The 15017-nt window shown below is 42.6% G+C and overlaps 1 long non-coding RNA gene across 1 annotated transcript in view; it reads left to right on the top strand.

The window, feature by feature from the left end:
* LOC146856867 (uncharacterized) overlaps positions 1–3948 on the top strand; it is a 41475-nt gene extending 37527 nt beyond the window's left edge. The window contains exons 3-4 of the long non-coding RNA XR_014979511.1: positions 123–217; positions 3069–3948. This is a non-coding gene — a long non-coding RNA (uncharacterized LOC146856867). The remainder of the gene's footprint in view (positions 1–122; positions 218–3068) is intronic.
* Positions 3949–15017: the final 11069 nt, after the last annotated feature.

Raw genomic sequence — 15017 nt, 5'->3', positions numbered from 1 at the left:
TTCTGACTTGCTCCGTGCATTTGTCTTCTCAGTACATGATACAGTGGTCTTTCCATTATGCGATCTAGCATACTTCCGACTTCCTCTGTGTTATGGACTTCTCACTTTGCTCTCTTCTACAGTGTTTCAAAGAGACTAACTGGAAGGCAGCGAATTCCATATACGAGTTCTCAACCAGAGAAATGGATAGAAATTAGGTGTTCCTGAAAAAATACTGGTGAGTTGGATCTGTACCCCTTGCTCTCTTGGAACTTGCATCTAGCATCTACTTGAAGTGGACAGACTCACGCTGATGGTTGTGAGCTTGCTTGTCTCGTCGGCAACCTTATGTTTAGGGCTCCCTGTTTTATGGTATTTTTTTTTACACCCCTCTGATTCATATTTATTTTTTGGCCCTCTTATTGGTATTTATCCACATTTATTTAGTGTTTTGAGAATTAAAGCATTTGTAAGAAGGTATATTTCCATATTTATTTAACTGATAAAGATGCGCTCAAAACAATGATGCCTAACACATTTTAGAAAACTGAGCAGCAAATATAACAAAGCACTACACCCACAGATAAATATTAACATTATATACAACTGTATGTTAAATGCCTTTATTTAAGGAAAATGCCATACTACGTTTTAACTGCCCATGCTGTCTATCTTCTTAGCAGTCAGCCTGGAATTCATAAAGGACAGTGTAGACAGTCACTCATAAAAGGACTTTTTCTGAATTGTTCTGCTTCTAAAAATACAGATAAGCATTTTTTCTGTCTATATTTATCTGTAAAAATCAATAACAATGGAAAACTAGGAGCCTTACTTATGTTTTAGAGTACTTAGAAGATCCTTTAAGTTTTCATGCTCTATATCGGGATAAATACATCCTTTAGAGTAGGAGGAAAAGCCTGTAAAATGGCTAATTTGTTCACTGGGAGACCTTGAAAAGTGGTTAATCAACATGAGGAACAATACAAATGACATTTTGAATGATTTTTTGTACAGTTCCAAAAATCTATTTGCTGATGACAAATGGCGACTTTGGACCTGAGAAACCTTCTTTGAATGGTCGGTAATGATTGTTTAATTTTTATTCTTTCAATTGTAAATGACTGTCGGATGTGAATCATCAGTTTTGGAACTAAAATGAGTTTGTTTAGTTATTTTGAAATCGGGATAAATTACAGGCTTGTGAGTTGGAGGGAAAGTCTATAAAAATGGCAATTTTAACCACTGGGAGTGCTTAAATGGTAGTTATTCAACATAAGGTGTGATACAGTTGACATTTTGAATCATTTCTTGTATTGTCCCAAAAAATTAATTTTCTGATGAAAAACAATAACCACCCCAGACCTGAGTACATTTCTCCAAATGGTCAGTAATGGTGATTATTTTAATATTTACATTTTTGACTGTAACTGACTGTAGGATGTGAATCGTCACTTTTGGAAATGAAATAAGTATATTTACAGTAATTTTCATGCTCGAAATAGGCAAAATACATGCTTCTGAGTATCAGAAGTCTATAAAATGTCAATTTTGGTCATTGGGAGGTCATAGAAAGTGGTTATTCAACATGAGGCGCTATACAGTTGACATTTTGAATAATTTTTTGTACATTCCATAAAATCCATTTTCTTATGAAAAATGATGATACCGGACCGGAGGAACTTTCTCTGGATGGTCAGTAAGGGGATTTTGTATTCTTTCAACTGTAAATGACTGTCGGTGTCATACCTGTGTATCACGCTGTTCTGAGGGTTGCGCAGTGTAATGCGGAAGACTGAAATCCCGGAAATGGGTTTCTAGAACTACATTTCCTATGATGCCGTGGGTACTTCCGATTCCTTCGATTATCATTGGTGGAAGGATTGGCCGGGACTAGAAAGGGAATGACCGCGCAAGAAGGGGAATGAGCGCGCGAGCAACCACTGCAGATTATTCCTTAGCAGCGAGTGGAAGCGGAGCAGCAGTGCAACGTGTACTTTTGTTGAGCAGAGAGACTTGGTATGTGCTGGAGTACAATCTCGTGGGAGTTCATGGTTGCGCGTTCTTCTGGGATACGGTAAGGCTGTCTGCATGTCAGGACTGTCAGACCAAAACTTAGATTGAAACCTTTTGTAAGGTCAAGGGTGCTGACAACGAACATTCATAAGAAGAGGCGCAGCTCCTTAAGCTTATTTAAGGATCGAGCTAAACCCAAAATGGCCGCCAACACGGGACCGAAGGAGCTGCAGGTTAGCGCTCTAGCGTTCCACAAAGATTATGAAGGTACAGGTGTTGAGCGGTTGCCGCTTCGCACTTCACCAAGAAGCTGAGGAGAGAAGGTTGTGTTTTGGCAAGCGTCGTGAAGTCAGTCAGGGATAAGACGCTTCGTCGCGCAAACCAGTTTTTGAGCATTGTTTGTCCGCAGCGGAGAAAAGCAAAGTAAGACTGTTCCTGATATTAAAATATTAAGATATTTTCCGGGAGTTGAAGTAGCGTGCCTCGTCTTCGAGCACATTAGTAGCAATTACCTACCGCAGTGTAAGGCAGCATAATTTGAGGAGAATAAAAAGAGCAGTATCTACCGTATAAGGCATTTTCATGAGAACGATTCATACCGTGTAAATAAAGATTTCAGTCGCACGTAATTTCAGAACTCTTAGTGTGGAGAGTAGTGTACAGAATATACGGAAAGAAAAGGAAGCAAGAAAAGAATTAGAGAGCGGCAAAGAGGAGAAAGAAATAAGGAGTTCCAGACACACACTGAAAACAGAATAAAATCTTGTACAGAAATATATTACTCAACAGAACAGAATCCAGTCGATGGCGCTCGTCTCGAGTCTGTGGGTAAGGACATCTAAGGAGATATAAAATAAAGATTAATAGATAGTCAGAAGGAAAATAAAACTAATATCGTTCCATTTAGTTACAGCGCCACAGAAGAACAGAAAGAAAGAACCGAGTTAAACAGAGTGATAGAAGAGAAGCATTGGTCACTATAGACAGGGTAGGTGTTAGAGGAGGACTTCACAATACACCACCATATGGATAGGCAGGAAGGATATTTTTGATTTAAATGTCGTTTTCTCTTTTAGTAAAGACTCACCTGTCCAGTCCTAAGAAGATAGAAGGGTGTGAAGAGTGAAGAACCAAGAGGACAATCGTGGCTGTCTCTTCTCTGTCCCATCCCCTTTCCCCCTCTGGAATTCCTTGGTGTGTTCGCTCAGGTTATAATGCGGAACACTGGCAAGGCTAGGGGAGGTACCGGGAACTTGCGACATTCTGCTTCCGTGCTGAGAGGAAGGGGTGCAAGCAGTACTTGACACTGCACCGTGCTGCGAACGGTGTATTACTTGCTTTGGATTTGTGAGTAAGACTATTCAATAAAGCTTATGAATCAATCCCTTGCCTGTATACCGGATTTAGATGTCAGAACGTGACGGCATTCTACTTGTTTGATTGCTGACGGCAAGGTGGTGTCTGCCTCATCAGCAGAGAAAGAAGTCGTGCCTCGATTGACTTCTCTCAGGGTGTGGTGATTAACTGTCTAATTGGCATTGAAAATACTATCATTTAAGATATGGAACAAAGGGGGTGAAGATTAACCTTCCGTCTTCTGAGCAATTGATGTTCATTACGTGTGGTGGCTTGGAGGTGGTTGTTAAAAGATGGCATTGCAAAGTTAAACTCTTGTTTGATGTTCCGGAGTAATTCAGAACTTAGTAAAGTGATTCTCTACTGTTCTCATTTTTGCCTATTAACAGGGGGTCAGGGCCCAGAGGTTTTCTTCCCTACTCCTGTGAAGCTGAAGCTAAGTTGTTGGTAGGTACTGTGTTGAAATAGGATATCAAAAAGTATACTGTAGTATTCTGTTCTCACTCTGCCCGTCTTGGATTTAACCTATACATATATATTCCTGTTTATTATAATTTCACAGGATTATTTTTAACCTATGATTATGTCTCTATGGTCTTATGAAGCTTCGTGTATGATAGTTTTTTAAAAGTTTTTTCAGGTATTGAGGGTAGGGTAACATATTCTATGTCCGCTCTTGAGTGATGTTTACATTGATAATACTGATGTCAACATTTTCTGTTGAGGTCTCCATTTCAGCTCTTCCCTTCTCATCCTTCCCTCGCTTGATCCGATCATCATTCTGTGTTATTTATAATCAGAAGTGAAACGATCAAGAGGTGGAGTAATTTTCAGCATCAAATCAACTCCGAGTTATCTACAGGCTGACAGTCAGATGTGAATCATCACTTTCGGAACTAAAATAAGTGTGTTTAGAGTCATGTTCATGCTCGAAATCAAGCAAAATACAAGCTTCTAAGTAGGAGGAAAAGTATATAAAAATGGTAATTTTGGTCCCTGGGAGGCCTTGAAAAGTGGTTATTCAATATAAGGCGCAATCAGATTGACATTTTGAATCATTATTTGTGCAGTCCAGTAAATCAATTTTCTGATGAACAACAATGACCCCGGACGTTACGAACTCTCCCCATATGGTCAGTAATAGTGATAATTTAATGTTTAATCTTTTGAAAGTAAATGTTGGATGTGAATTATCACTTTTGGAACTTACATTTTAAGTGTGTTTAGTCATTTTCTTGCCAAAAGCAAGCAAAATGCAACCTTCTGACCATGAGGAAAAGTCTGTAAAAATGGTAATTTTGGTCACTGTGAGGCCTAAAAAAGTGGATATTCAACATGAGGAGTGATTCAATTGAAAATTTGAATCATTTTTTGTACAGTCCAAAAAATCAATTTTCTGATGAAAAACTATGACCCCCCGGACCTTACGAACTTTCTTTATGACCATTTAAAAATCACCATCACTGACTATCTGTCACTAATGCTGATTTTTAAATGTTTAATATTTTGATTGTTGGATGTGAATTATCACATTTGGAACCAAAATAAGTGTGTTTAGAGTCATTTTTCTGCCCGAAATCAGTAAAAATAGAAGCTTCTGAGGAGAAGGAAAAGTCTGTAAAAATTACAATTTTGGTGACTTTGAGGCTTCAGATAGTGTTTTTCAACATGACGCAATTGACATTTTGAATCATTTTTTGTACAGTCCAAAAAATCAATTTCCTGATGGAGAAAGATGACCCCCAGGCCTGTTGAACTTTCTAGTAAGTGTGTTTAAAGCCATTTTCCTGCCCCAATTGGTCAAAATAGAAGCTTCTGAATAGGAGGAAACATCTGTAAAAATGGCAATTTTGGTCACTGTGAAGCTTTAAAAAGATTTTATTCAACATGAGGCACGATCCAATTGACTTTTTGAATCTTTTTTTGTACAGTCCAAAAAATCAATTTTCTGATGAAAAACGATGACCCCGGCGGACCTGTCGAACATTCTCTATATGGCCAGTAATGGTCATTTTTTAATGTTTAATCTTTTGACGGCAAATGACTATTGCATGTGAATTATAACTTTTGGAACTAAAATAAGTGTGTTTAGAGGCATTTCCCTGCCTGAAATTGGTCAAAATAAAAGCTTCAGAGTGAAAAGTCTGTAAAAATTGCAATTTTGGTCACTGTGAGGCTTCAAAAAGTGGTTATTAAACATGAGGCATGATCCAATTGACATTTTGAATAATTTTTTGTACAGTCTAAAAAATCATTTTTCTGTGAAAAACGATTACTCCAAGCCTGTCGAACTTTCTCTGAATGGTTAGTAAATGTGATTTTTTAATGCCTAATCATTTGTCTCTAAATGAAAGTTGGATGTAAATTATCACTTTTTGAACTAAAATAATTGTGTTTAGAGTCATTTTCCTGCCCACATTTGGTCAAAACAATGGCTTCTGAGTAGGAGGAGAAGTCTGTAAAAATGGCAACTTTGATCACTGTGAGGCTTTAAAAATTGGTCATTCAACATGAGGCATGTTCCAATTGACATTTTGAATCATTTTTTGTACAGTCTAAAAAACATTTTTCAGATAAAAAACGATGACCCCCCAGACCTGTCGAACTTTCTGCAAATGGTCCGTGATGATGATTTTTTAACGCTTGATCTTTTGACTGTAAATGACTGTTGGATGTGATTTGTCACTTTTTCAACTAAATAAGTGTGTTTAGAGTCATTTTTCTGCCTGAAATTGGTCAAAATAGTAGCTTCTAAGTAGGAGGAAACATCTGTAAAAATGCTCATTTTGGTCACTGTGAGGCTTTAAAAAGTGGTTATTCAACATGAGACATGATCCAATTGACATTTTGAATCATTTTTTGTACAGTCCAAAAAAAGCAATTTTCTGATGAAAAATGATGACCCCGACTTTTTTCAGATGGGCAGTAATGGTGAGTTTTTTAATGTTTAATCTTTTGACTGTAAATGACTGTTGGATGTAAATTATCACTTTTGGAACTAAAATAAGTGTGTTACTTTAGAGTCATTTATCTGCCTGAAATTGGTCAAAATAGAAGCTTCTGAGAATGAGGAAAAGTGTGTAAAAATGGCAAATTTGGAGACTGGGAGTCTTTAAAAACTGGTTATTCAACATAAGGCATGATCCAATTGACAGTTTGAATCATTTTTTGTACAGTCCAAAGAATAATTTTTCTGATGAAAAACGATGGCCCCAGACTTGTTGAACTTTCTGCAAATGGTCAGTTATGATGATTTTTTAACGTTTAATCTTTTAACTGTAAATGACTATTGAATGCGAAGAGATACATTTTGGAACTAAAATAGGTGTATATAGTGTCCTTCTCTGCCCAACATTTATCAAAATAGAAGGTTCTCAGTACAAGGAAAACTCTGTAAAAATGGACATTTCGGTCAATGTGAAGCTTTAAAAAGTTTTTATTGCACATAAGGCATGATCCAATTGGTATTTTGAATCATTTTTTTGTACAGTCCCAAAAATCAATTTTCTGAGGAAAATCGATGACTCCGGACCTGTCGAGCGTTTTCCAGCTGGTCAGTAATGGTAATTTTTATTTAATGTTCAATCTTTTGACTGTAAATGTATGTGAAGGGATAACTTTTGGAACTAAAATACTTTTGTTTAGAGTCATTTTCCTGCCCGAAATTCATCAAAATAGAAGTTTCTGAGTAATAGGAAACATCTGTAAAAATGACAATTTTGGTCACGTGAGGCTTTAAAAATTAGTTATTCAACATAAGGCACGAACCAATTGACATTTTGAATTATTTTTTGTACAGATCCAAAAATCCATTTTCTGATGAAAAAAAAAAAAAAGACCCGGGACCTGATCTGGTTTAGAGGCATTTTCCTGCCCGTAATCAGTCAAAATAGAAGCTTCTGAGTAGGAGGAAAAGTCTGTAAAAATTAAAATTTTGGTCACTGTGAGTCTTTAAAAAGTAGTTATTTAACACGAGGCACGATCCAATTGACATTTTGAATCATTTTTTGTACAGTCTAAAAAAATCACAATTTTCTGATGAAATACGAGGACCCCAGGCCTGTCGCGCGTTCTCCAGATTGTTAGTAATGGTGATTGTTTAATCTTTTTTTCTAAATGAACATTGGATGTCAATTATCACTTTTATCACTCTTAGAAGTGTGTTTAGAGTCCTTTTCCTGCCCTAAGTCGGGCAAAGCAAACGCCTCTGGACGTACTCGGGCATTGGCCTTTTCTCTTCGGCCTTTGTCTCCCTCCAGTGTGGGCGGCTGTGTTGCTAGGTACATTCTGGTCCCGTGAGGTGCTGGGACATCCCACGCGGCCAGACCATGATCCTATGAGTCTGCGTTTGCCGGCGCAGATATCGGCTGGCGGTGCACGGCCTGCAAAGTGAGTTTCCTGGCGGCCCCGTACAGCCTACTGGTCCCGGGTGCCCTCCGGAGCAGCCCCCCGGTTTAAACCTGCTCCGTCAAATTATAGAGGATGGTAGCCAAATTGAATGCCCATGGGCCCGGAGGCCTCACGCTAGCCCCGATTTGGTGCCCCCGGAATCATCGGGGCCCCAACCCCGCCCTCCCTACACGGCATATAATCCAACATACACCCCCGATGGTTCAAGGGTGGTGATACTTGGTGTGATGAAGAGGGCGCCTTCAGCCATTTGTGTCGAGACCATCTGCCTCAGCCCACGGGAGCAGCTGACTTACCTAAAGGAATCCTCCTCAGAGCCCTAAGAATTCATCTAGTGCTGGCGACCCGGCTGCTCAGCGACAACGACCAGAGGTGAGCAATATTGGTGGTGACCTTGCAGAGTGGTGGTGGTGAAATGCTATGGCAAACTGAGGTCTTGTGGTGGACTGGGGGTCTGGCGAGTCTGGTGCATTTAGCGGGGCCTGCTTGGCTGGCGGTCAAGGGCTGCGGAAGGTGGAGGGATGTCTCCCTGGCATTTGTGAGACCCAGAGTGTCGGGAGACTCTGTCCCAAGCAGTCGCGGAATATTAAACATTTAATGAAGTATTGACCCCCTCTAAATGCACTCTATGGGAAGCCTACCATATGCGGGGTGGATATCAGTTTTCGCGCCATGGCTAAACATAAATAACTGGCGCTACTATTGAAGCTAGAGGTCTCAGCGACCCAAACCTCACACTAAAAGTGACCTTACTACAAGTATAACAGGTCCATGCACCATCATCTTAAGGGTGAGGCCAAATAAATTTGGTTAGCTTCTCAACATAGAATCTACCAAAGGGGAGATAAATTTAGTAAAATGCTCCAAGCAGAGAAGTCTCCTACCAGTGTACCGGTGCTTCGGGACGATAGAAGGGCCTTGTGCTCGTCTCCCGAGACAGTGGCTGCAGAGTTTGCACGGTATGTCTTACTCCTACTCCACCTAGAGCAGTTAACAGAGGCCACCATACACAAATGTTTGCTTGGTATCCCCCCCCCCCCCCGTAGACTATCAGACTCAGCACGGGACATACTCGATGCTCCAATCACTATAGACGAACTTAGCGCTGCACTGGTGGCTATACATCCAGGCCAGGCCCCTGGACCTATCGGTTTTCCTATGGAATTCCTTAGACGGAAATGATCATACTGGGCCCCTACCTACTCGATGCCATACAGGAGGCCGCCGACAAATCCCAACTCCCTCTGGAGTGGCGACATGCTGCGATAGTCTTATTCTTAAAACTGGTACGCCCGCCAGAAGATCCCGCATCATACAGACTTATATCTCAGCAATTTTGATCCTAAGCTTCTGGGCAAGGTCCTCGCTGACCGCCTTCGATCCTGTATACACGACCTGATTCATCCAGACCAGTCAGGGTTTATGCCTCACCGCTCCACACGACATAACATCAGACGTGTACACAATGCTATGGATAGGCCCCGAGGCTCGGGCGCCCTGCAACCATGCTGCTTGCAGACATCGACATGGCGTTCGATTCCCTCAGCTGGACATACCTCTTTCGCCTTCTAAACACCACCAACTTCGGCCCACGTTTCCTAACTTATGTGCGCCTCCTCTATACGGGGCTTACTGCCTCGGTGCGGGGTGCTGGCCACCGCTCTGCCCCATTTCCAATATGCTGTGGTACGCGACAGGGCTGCACCCTGTCGCCCCTGTTGTTCGCCCTTGCCATAGAACCTCTGGCGGTGTTGGTGCATGGCGTCCCAGTATTCAGGGGCTTTGATTGGGACTCATCTAGATCGGACTGCATTGCATTGTACACGTACGATGTCCTTTTCTTCATGACTGACCCGTGGTTTTCGGGGCCCTGTTCCTTGCAGATCCTGCATGTGTTTGGTCAAACCACCAGGCTCCACACAAACCCCACCAAGTCTGTACTATTCCCAGTGTGCGGGCCCCTGGGCAGAGAGAAATGGGCTGAACAAATGTTGAGTGCAACCACAGGATTTCAGTACCTAGGTATCTTTCTGTCGCTGTGTCCACAGACCTCGTGGGCTAGTAATATCAATCCTCTTCTCTAAAGCCTTAAGAACGAGACAACAGTCAGGTCCTCTCTTGCGCTCTCATTATACAGGCGTTCGGCAATTTTTAAAATGGTGACCTTGCCCAGAATACTCTACAGGCTCCAGAACTTCCCATATGCCATTCCGCGAGCATGATTTGCACAGATAAATGCCATACATAATACATTTCTCTGGCATGACAGGGCTGTGCGAGTGGCACTAAACATGTGCACGCAGTCAACGTATTTCGGCAGTATTGCAGCAGCAGACATTTATGACTACTACGCGGCCTCCCATCTGCAAGTGGTCAATGAATGGAGGTGCAATTCACCATCGGGCCCAGCGGTTGCGGTGGACCATATGGCAATGGGAAACCTTCCACTCATTCAGCTTTTATATAGTGCTCAGAACCTAGATTTCCTGTCCCCTGCCAGCAGCACCGTAATCAGACTATGGCGGGCTATGGTCCGACAAATGGGATGGCGTGGCTGCATGACTCAGGCGACCCCGCTGTCGCACGGCACTATGTTGAGCTCGGTGACGGCTCATGCGGGATTTCGTGGGTGGGACATTGTGGGAATATCCACCTTGGGGGATGTGGTACCAGGAATCGCTTTAAAATAGTTTCAACTGCTCCAGACAGAGTTTCAATTGCACAAGACCCAATTCTATAAATATCTTCAACTCAGGCCTTCACTCACCCCCATACTACAACTGACCGACACATTGCCAGAATTCCACCCCTTAGATGGGTGCTTATTGATGCGTGACATAGGTGCACACGATACCGCCTTATACAGTTCAAATATATACACCGCATATACTATACCCGATTCCAAATTTGGAAAATGGGTGCCATCCAATCCCCTGTGTGCTTGAGATGTGGGGCGGAAGATGGGACATTTATACATACAGTCTGGGGATGTACTGCATTGCAACCATTCTGGCGAAGGGTGGTGGCTTGCCAGAGTGAGGTGCTGTTGTGGGATCTGCCACTCAAGCCGAAGTTACTGTTATTGCATTGTACGGATAGTATTGGGGGGAACCGATACAAACAGCACTTATTGTTCTTAGCGGTTACCATCGCTAAACAGGATATTGCTCAGCAGTGGAAAAGTGAGTGGGCCATGGATGAATGTATGAATGCAGAGATAGCTGTGTTTCAGGCTCGGGATGCCCCCAGAAACATAAGAAAATATGGCTGCAGTGGGCAGATTACCAAGGCATAGAATTACCCTCAATCATCCATGATAAGCTACGACCGCGTACTGAGATTGGACTGTATATAAATGGGAGGGTCACATGAGCCCTTCGGACTACATATTCAATTGTGTGTTTATAAATTGGGGGGATTTGGGTGGATCTGCGCAAGCTTGTTATTGTTAATAACAGTCGTTTTTCAAAAACTACGATCAGTGATTTGTAATGTTACACATATTCATCAACATGTATCCTCTGGGTCACAACCTATGCCATGTAAAATCAATACAATATCTTGGTTATGTAAAAGTTGTTTTTCAACATGAGGCACGATCCAATTGACATTTTGAATACTTTTTTGGACAGTCCCAAAAATTTATTTTCTGATGAAAAAAGAGGACCTCGGACCTGTCGAACTTTCTCCAGATGGTCCTTAATACTGATGTTTAATGTTTAATATTTTGACTGTAAATGACTATTGCATGTGAAGGGATAACTTTTGGAACAAAAATAAGTGTGTTTGGAGTCATTTTCCTGTCCGAAATTGGTCAACATCTGTAAAAATTGCAATTTTGGACACTATGAAGCTTCAAAAAGATTTTATTCAATATGAGGCACCATCCAATGGACATTTTGAAAACATTTTTGTACAGTCTAAAAAAATCTATTTTCTGATGAAAAACGATTACCCCAGACCTGTCAAACTTTCTGCAAATGGTCAGTGATGATCATTTTTTAACGTTTGATCTTTTGACTGTAAATGACTGTTGGAGGTGAATTATCACTTTTTCAACTAAAATAAGTGTGTTTAGAGTCATTTTCCTGCCCAAAATGGGAGCTTCTGAGTAGGAGGAAAAGTCTGCAAAAATGGCAATTTTGGTCACTGAGAGGCTTTAAAAAGTGGTTATTAAACATGAGTAATGATCCAATTGACATTTTGAATCATTTTTTGTACAGTCAAAAAATTGCAATTTTCTGATGAAAAATGATGACCTCCAGGCCTGTCGAACTTTCTCCGGATAGTAATGGTGATTTTTTCATGTTTAATCTTTTGTCTTTAAATGAACGGTGGATGTGAATTAAAACTTTTTGAGCTGAAAAAAGTGTGTTTAGAGTCATTTTACTGCCCGGAAAGTCTGTAAAAATGGCAATTTTGGTCAATGTGAGGCTTCAAAAAGGGGTTTTTCAACATGAGGCAATTGAAATTTTGAATAATTTTTTGTACAGTCCAAAAAATTAATTTTCTGATGAAAAATGATGCCCACGGGCCTGTCGAATTAACTCCAGATGGTCAGTAATGGTGAGTTTTTTAATGTTTAATCTTTTGACTGTAAATGACTGCTGGATTTAAATTATCACTTTTGGAACTAAAATAAGTGTGTTTAGAGTCATTTTCCTGCCCAAAATTGGTCAAAATATAAGCTTCTGAGTGTGAGGAACATCTGTAATAAATGGCAATTTTGGTGACTGTGATGCTGTAAAAAGTGTTTATTCAACATGATGTACGATCCAATTGATATTTTGACTCATTTTTTGTACAGTCCAAAAAATAGCAAGTTTTTAAGGATAGAAGGATGACCCCCAGGCCTGTAGCACTTGCTCTAGATGGTTAGTATTGGTGATTTTTTAATGTTTAATCATTTGTCTTTCAATGAACGTTGGATGTGAATTAAAACTTTTTTAACTGAAAAAAGTGTTTAGTCATTTTCTTGCGGCCGAAATTGATCAAAATATAAGCTTCTGAGTAGGAGGAAGCAACTGTAAAAATGGCAAATTTGGTCACTGTGAGGCTTTAACAAGTTATTCAACATGAGGCATGATCCAATTGACATTTTGAATACATTTTTTTAGAGTCTAAAAAATCAATTTTATGTTTAATCTTTTGACTGTAAATGACTATTGCATGTGAATTATAACATCTGATAGAGACGTCTAGCTGCAGATTCCTTAACTTTGAATATCCCCAGGCGTCAGACTGGATCAGGAAAACTTTTCCTGCAGGAGCACCTCTGCGTGCCAGGGGGCGGCACCGTCCGGCTCCGCCCTTATGTTGTCCCCGGACATGACGTCAGTGGAGCTATATATGTCCCTCCCAGCGCGCTGACGTCATTTTTTTTTCTTTTCCACGTTCAAACGCGGATCCTGGGAAACCAGTAGTTCCTTGGCCTGGTTTTTGGGCCCTTTCAAAACTGTGTGTGTCAGAGGGTGGAACAGTGTGCAATGCCTTCCGGCTTTAAGGCTTGTGAAGCCTGTGCACGTCATATGTCGGACACTGACCTGCACCTCATATGTATGTGATGCCTCGGCGTGCACCATAACTCCAAGGACTGTGACGCATGCCAACGAATGAAGCCGAAGTCCTTGAGGGAGCGGCGCATGAAATTGCTGGCCGCACGGCTGTCCGGTCCAGCTCCCTCCCATCTCCGCTCTTCTTCTCAGGATCGGGCTCGTTCCCGAAGTCGCTCCTACAGCCGCCGTGGGACTCCAGGTAAGCGTAAGCACAGGCGTCGCTTACAGAGATCTTCCACCCGTGCCGCTACTGGCCATTCCTCTCATAGTGAGCCGGTTAAAGGCATACGGCGTCCTCTGTAGCCACCCTTTCCGGGTGTTGGGGCAACACGTGCCCAAATGGAGGCCTATTATAAGGCACTCCAGGCTTGTTTTCAGTTGCCCCCTCTCTCTGGTGCGTCTTTGGGCCCCACAGAGGTAGCAGTCACTGAGGCCGGGTCATCGTCTGCGAATGTTTCCTCGGCATCAGCTGTGTGTGTCGACTCCGATTCCGGAGCTGATGCAACGCCCACAAGCCAGGGCCCAGAGCACGGCCCTTCCAGTCGTTTAGCGCATAACCCTGTAGGGCTCCCTGCACTGACGTAGGAGGCAGTGTGCGCTGGCCTCGGGTCCGGCGATGCCAACCTTGGCGCCGACGCTAGACTCGGAGCCGGGTACTGCCACAGGCTCGGCGCCTTGTACTCTCTTTAGGGAGGTTGTCGGCGTCCTGCCGACTCCACGACGGTGCCGTTCGACGTCAGTTCCGGCATTGAGCCGGCTTCTCTTGGTAGATGATCCCCCCCGACTCCTCTGGCAGCTGTACATCGGGAGATGCGGCGGTCTCCCGTATTTTGTCCGGCCTACGATAACTCTGGTTGCCGTGTTCTTGGTGTTATTTTCCGGGACCCGCCCTGATGCACGGGTTGGGTTTCGGGGCTTGTTACTGTTCACGGCTCGATAGCAGTTTCTCAGTTTGTTCGGCACAGCCGATTGGCTGCTTCCTTTCTTTTCAGTCCTCTGACTGTGTGCTTAGCCCAAGAGGACACCCATACTGGTTTGCCTTACCCTATGTGGGGTACTTGATGGCATTCGGTTCTAACGTTGTCTTGGTACGCTCCTATGGAGTCTCTGAACAGAGATCCTGGTCGAAGTCCCTTGTCTCTTCCTACAGGATTCCTCGTGTAACTTGACTTATTGCAAGTTGGGTTAGTCTGTCTGTATGTGTGGCATCAGGATCTGGCGTGGGTCCTGTGCCGTGTACTGTCTATCTCGCTCGTCTGGTCCACTGCCTGGTTGTAGCGGTTCTTTTGCAAACTGTACCCTGTTTACCGCTATGCGGCCTGTTTCTTATTATTGCTATGCGGCCTGCTTATTGTTGTTCCTTCTTAGTGCACCTGCAACTTCTGGTCCTCCAAGCAGTCCTGGGTTAGCAGAGGTTGTCTGTCATACGTGGGGCCGCTTATCCTATAGCAGTGTCCTTAATCCCTGGTGTTGGTGGCCGTTTATCCTATAGCAGTGTCCTTTATCCCTGCTTTTGGTGGCCGCTTATCATATAGCAGTGTCCTTAATCCCTGCTTTTTCCGTTTGGGGATATCCAGGCTTTGCTTGAGGTTCATGCTGTACACTCTACGAGGGGTGTCTTGTCCTCCTTCAATTCGGGGATCTTTACCTCTGGCCTCACTTTTACCAGGGTTGTGCCTAATTTTTCTCCCACTCTGGCTTGCG

The sequence above is a fragment of the Triturus cristatus genome, chromosome 3_2, assembly GCF_964204655.1.
Source record: "Triturus cristatus chromosome 3_2, aTriCri1.1, whole genome shotgun sequence".
Lineage (NCBI taxonomy): Eukaryota > Metazoa > Chordata > Amphibia > Caudata > Salamandridae > Triturus > Triturus cristatus.
Note: the sequence above shows the minus strand (reverse complement) of the source record. Positions and strands in the feature narration are given on the sequence as shown.